Source organism: Nannospalax galili, unplaced genomic scaffold (assembly GCF_000622305.1).
Source record: "Nannospalax galili isolate Female #2095 unplaced genomic scaffold, S.galili_v1.0 scaffold126, whole genome shotgun sequence".
NCBI lineage: Eukaryota > Metazoa > Chordata > Mammalia > Rodentia > Spalacidae > Nannospalax > Nannospalax galili.
The window spans coordinates 2,708,104-2,713,706 of record NW_008355275.1 but is presented as its reverse complement, the minus strand read 5'-3'; the positions used below and the strand labels follow the sequence as shown (position 1 = coordinate 2,713,706).

Below are 5,603 nucleotides of genomic sequence, written 5' to 3'. Positions count from 1 at the left end.
TTTTTTGAGACGGGGTGTCCTGTAGCCCCAGCTGGCCTGGAGCTCACTACATAGACCAGACTGGCCTTGAACTCACAGAGATCCACCTGCCTCTGCCTCCCAAGTGCTGAGATTAAAGGCGTGCACCACCATGCCCAGCCTTATGCTATTCTTTATAAGCAGATATTTTGGTGCTAAAGAAGAATGAATAGCTTTTCAATGTAACAAGTTACATGAGCACATCACACTTTAGTAAGTAGAGATCTGGCCTAATCTTTCCAACAGATAGACAGTCACAGCTCAGCTCTACCCCTTGCTTTATAACATCTGGGCAAATTACTTGACGGCTCTCAAACTCATTTTCCTTTTATTGGGAAAAAGGGACTGTAAATGGTTCAGTCTTATTGCTCAAACTTCAGTTCTTAAATACCAAAAAGCTAAGGAGAGAAAACAAAAGTATTTTCTTAAAACGATGTTCAAACCCAATTACTGGCAAGACCTGATCTGAATTCACATGAGAGGATTTACGGCTTTTATTTATTCTATTCAGTGTGATTATTCATGTTTCCCAAAAGAAATACTAATGGGCTTGCACAGGAGATATCTGCCCAGCCCCACTGGAGATTTGTATAATACAAGGCATATGTACTGCCTTCCTTTCTAAGCTCCAAAATACTCTGAATTTGAAACACATGAGAACCCATGGGTTTTAAGGAACTGTGAAGCAACAAGAACCTTACAGGACTGCTATGAGGATTGAGTATGCACCTTAGGAGATGCTGCATTCCAGTGAAGGTAGGGGGGAGGGGGGAGGAGGAGAGAAGGAGGACAGATAGTCTCAATATTCTGTCTTCTGCCTACACAAATATCTTATTATTGTGACCACTCTGACTTTGAATACACTATGTTACCTAAGAGATATGTGCATTACTATCCCAAATATGGCACGATGCTAACAGAAGGACTGAACGGAAACAAAAATTTCATCTAGGTATCTATTTCAGATGAAATGCACTACTTGTGCCTGAAAAAGTAAATACACAAAAAGTATCGTTACAACTTATATAAATGTGTATCAAAGCTAGGCTTCAGCAATGCAAAGCTTATTAAATTATGTTACAGTTGATAAATAATAAATACCAACGAAGAAGTTCAGCGGTGTCTACTATTTCACTACCAGTAGGACATACATGTAAATACAAGACTTTCATCTACCTTTCCAAAATTGGGGCTCAGCATAATACCAAGAATGTGCTGTATCAATCTCCTCCTCAAACCATTTCATGCAATCTACTCCATTAGATCGATTACACACAACTAGGTTGTGGTTTCTGCCGCTGCATCTTCTGGATATTTAAAAATGTAACAAAAGATCCTTTAAACTTCCTTTCCAAAGCTCAACTTGGTAGATTTTGAATATTTACCCTTAATATATCTCTGTAGTATGAAAGGCAATTAATTAGCTATGCCCAGCACAGTGACAAAAACCTTCAAGGCTTTTCATGTTCTTTGTGTATTTATAACAATGCAGAAATTTATTGGTTTTAATACATTCACAAACTGTCATTACTTGAAGAATTTAACAAGCATCCATCATCCAATTTAGAACTTTCTTTACCCAGAAAAACATAAAGAACCTAAAGTTAAAGGCCCCCAGAGACTGACAAGGCAAATCAGCATATACCAGACAGTCAAGTGGTTTATGCAAATGCCAGTGGTTTTCTAGGAGGAAACATGCTTCTTCAGTTACCATTCACATATTTTTGTGTTGTTATCATGAAATATTTTTCTATAAGAGAAAAGAAGGAGACTTGCCTAGACGACAAGAGTATTGTTTTGGCTTGTTTTTATGTTTAAGACTTTGAGCACCACATGAAAGACCTGGAGTGTTAAGTGTGATGGTAAGTAAAGGTGTATCAATAGCGACTGGTAAATAATAAGCAGCGCTTTCAAACCTAATGAGCTTTGGGTCAGAAATAGAATACCCAGGGCTCTGCTGTGACTACTAATGTCACTTGAAGATCAAGTAGTTAGGAACTGGGTTCTCTCCTTAGCCCTTCACTGAGCAACGAGGGGAAAAAAATCATATCAACTCCCAGAAGTTCTATTTTATATTATCAACCAATGAAGCTGATGATCATATAAGCTAGTTAATGTGTACACTAAAAAGTCTACTATGATGAAATGTAATACATGGCATTGTCTTGGAGCATCTTTGGTACTTATCTTCAGATCTTGAGCAACGAACTTACCCAAACAAAATGCAACTGTCGGCCACAACTGGGATAAGCCTTGAGACAGGCCATTATGAACTATTCTCTGTGTTCCCTGCCTACTTTTTTTTTGGTTGGGAATTTAGCTCAGTGGTAGAGCGCTTGTCTATCTGTGGTGCATATCATTAAAACTTGAAAATAATAATAAACTTGTAAAGAGTTGTACAGAGTCTATGAGAGCCCACTTTCTGAGTGCTGTATAGTTTCTGCAGTAAGAATCTTCTGCTGTGCTGAAGGAACATGATACATTAGCAACATAATTCACTTTGCCTAAGGAAATGAATCCATCAGCGTGGTATTTCATGGGGTATGTGTTCTTTCATATTTGTAGAAATAATCCAGTCTCCAAGACACTGAATTGTCCTGTAACCACACAGACTCATTTACATAGTAGAAAAGACCAGGTGTGAAGAGATAGCTTCCTTTGCTGAACCACAGTGGTTCTGTCAATGTCTTTTACATCTTATCAGAAAGAAATTCAGATTCTCAGAACTGGAGATGACTCAGCAGTTAAGAGCACCTGCTGCTCTTCCAGAGTACCTGAGTTCGATTACCATATCCAGCACCCATATCTGTAGCTCACGTCATAACTGCCTGTAACTCCAGCTCCAAGGGCTCTGACACCCCCTTCTGGCTACCACGGGCATGCACACACGCACACACACACAAAGCATCCACTCACATGGCCATATACACATATACATACAATAAAAACAACAATAATAAATCTTTTTAAAAAAGGAAATTCAGATTCTCAGAGGCAACAGCCACCTGAAGCTTGTCTAGTCCAAATGAATGAACAAATCTGGAAAGAAAAGAAACTTCAGGTGGGGTTTTGTCAACTGAGGACTCCACTGATGATGTTTTTCTCACATCATGAAAGGTGATGAGATGCTTATGCTCATGAACACATGAAGCAAGCAGGAAATAAAACTAAAGGACAAACTTGCGCTGATAAAATATATTCATACCTCCAACTATATTCCAAGCCCAATACTGTTCAACATACCTTAAGGCTGAGTATATGCTTCAGCCGTTATTTTAGAGACTGAAGAATATACCTGAGTAAACAAAGAGATCAAAGGAAAGCAGGAATGGGGGGGGACCATAACTTACAGTTTAGAAAAGACCCTGAAGTACTTTACTGTTCTATTGGGATAAGACAAAAGTATAGAGTTCTGGCATCAAACAACACACTACACTTCAAGTTATAAACTAGCATCAAGCTTTTCCTATCACATAAAAGGTGCAGATGATTCATTAACACCCAAAACACTGAGAGCATAAGCACTAGGCTCTCCACTGAAATTCCCCTCTGCAGGGGCAATTAAAAGAAGTATTTGAGGGAAGGTAGGAAAGGCTTTGGGATCACTGTCGACCACACAGTTTCAGAAGAGAGATGTACTGTCTTGCATGGCAAGGTCTTAGAAGTAGGTATGTCTTAATCACTATACATTTAACTTGACAAAACTCTCACTTTAAGGAAAAGAAAGAGAGCACACCCATACTGAAAACTGGACATAGTTTAAAAAGTGAAGGCTCAGTAGACGCTTAGCATGAACACAGATATCACAGTAGCTGTCTTAACAAACACAGACCTTCCCTAAAAGGTTCATAATTTACATACTCTATACAAGACCCCTTTTGTCTAAAAGGAATGACTCTCATGAAACATTCCCTGAGTTCCTGAAAATTACAATATGGGACTGAGTGAAAGAATACTAAAATAAAGGAAGTAGAGATAAGAATAACAAAGCAAAACAGTACGTTTCATAAAGAAAACGGGAAAAAACACAGGCAATCTTGGGCTGCAGAGATGGCTATGCAGTTAAGAGCACTGGCTCCTCTTCCAGAGGACCCAGGTACGACTCCCAGCACCCACATGTCAGCTAGCAACTATCCCCATCTGTAAATCCAGGTCCAGGGAATTTGATGTCCTCTTCTGACCTCCATGGGCATTGCATGACATGGGTAAACTTACATACATGCAGGCAATACATTTATACACATAGAATAAAAATAAGCAAAATATTTTAAGAAACAGGCAATCTTTAGGTTATATGACTAGGCAAAGAGTAACTCTCAGACTTGATTCCAAAAGTATGATTAATAAGAGAAAAATCTGAAAAACGTCATGAAAATCAAAACCTTTTTTTTCACTATATATATTTTTTTAATTTTTTAGAAAAACCATTTCATTATAGCTTTAACATACTCAATAACAGTTTCCAGACCAAAGATACATCTCTTTCAAATGTGGCTATAAATTTTTGGGTTCACTGTTGAATTAATATAGTTATACAATATTGAATTCAGTATAAACCCTGTAAGACATAAAATTGAGTTTTTACCCTTTAAAAAAGATCTCCATTTCATTTTAAAATACACTGTTTCTTACAGAAAGACTCATTGTTTTTGCTAATAACACTGAGATGTTGGCGCATGTGTCTCCAATCTGTATGTATCTGATTATTACTAGTCATAGTAGTCAGTTGCACTTGGATCCTTGGCACCTGTGCATGTATTAAGATGAAAAGAAAAACTCGAAGAAAATACTAGCAAATCATGTGGCAATTCTAAGCCACATTACAGTGCTGCTTAAAAAAGAGACAGCCTGGCTCAGCATTCATAAGGCCAAGAGCAAATCTGAACTGCCAAGAACTCACTCCTTCAGTTGTCTCTCAGAACTGTGCTCCAAGGCCAGGCTTCCCTCATTATCTTATTGAAAACGTAGTTCTAGTGTGAAATGGGGAAGTAGAAGTCAGGACTCAGCTTTATCTTACCAGAGAATTGTGCCTTTCGATCCCTAGACCTAGAATATCACACACACAACAGATTTCTCTCATTGTTTGCAAAGGGAAAAGCCCCCCCCCCTTGCAGCGCTTTGGTATGTAGAGCATGCGCACCTACATTCATGCACTATTCTTGAGCAGGAGGCAGGGAGGGGTCCTGAGGAATCAGAGGAGCACATGGCTCAGTGAGCTTGTTCATAAACAGTAACTTTTCAGTGCAAGGTTAGGTAAAAATCAGTTCAAATTATGTCCATATTGTAAAGTTATTCATACAAAATCACATATTGGACAAAAGAGTAGGATCTGGAATGTACAAACTACTCTCAAAATTCAACATTTCATCTAATTTAAAAAGAACAAAACATGGGGGCTGGAGAGATGGCTCAGAGGTTGAGAACAACTGTTGTTCTTGCAGAAGACCCAGGTTCGAATCCCAGCACCGACATGGCAGCTAACAATTGTCCATAACTCCAGTTCCAGGGGATCTGACAGCCTCTTCTGTCCTCCGCGGGCATTGCACAACACAGGTACGCTTACCTACACACAGGCAATACACATA

General features: G+C 38.8%; 1 protein-coding gene across 1 annotated transcript in view; it reads right to left on the bottom strand.

The window, feature by feature from the left end:
* The window catches only part of CUNH11orf74 (chromosome unknown C11orf74 homolog), a 63,140-nt gene that overhangs the window by 46,837 nt on the left and 10,700 nt on the right, over positions 1 to 5,603 (bottom strand). The window lies entirely within an intron of this gene.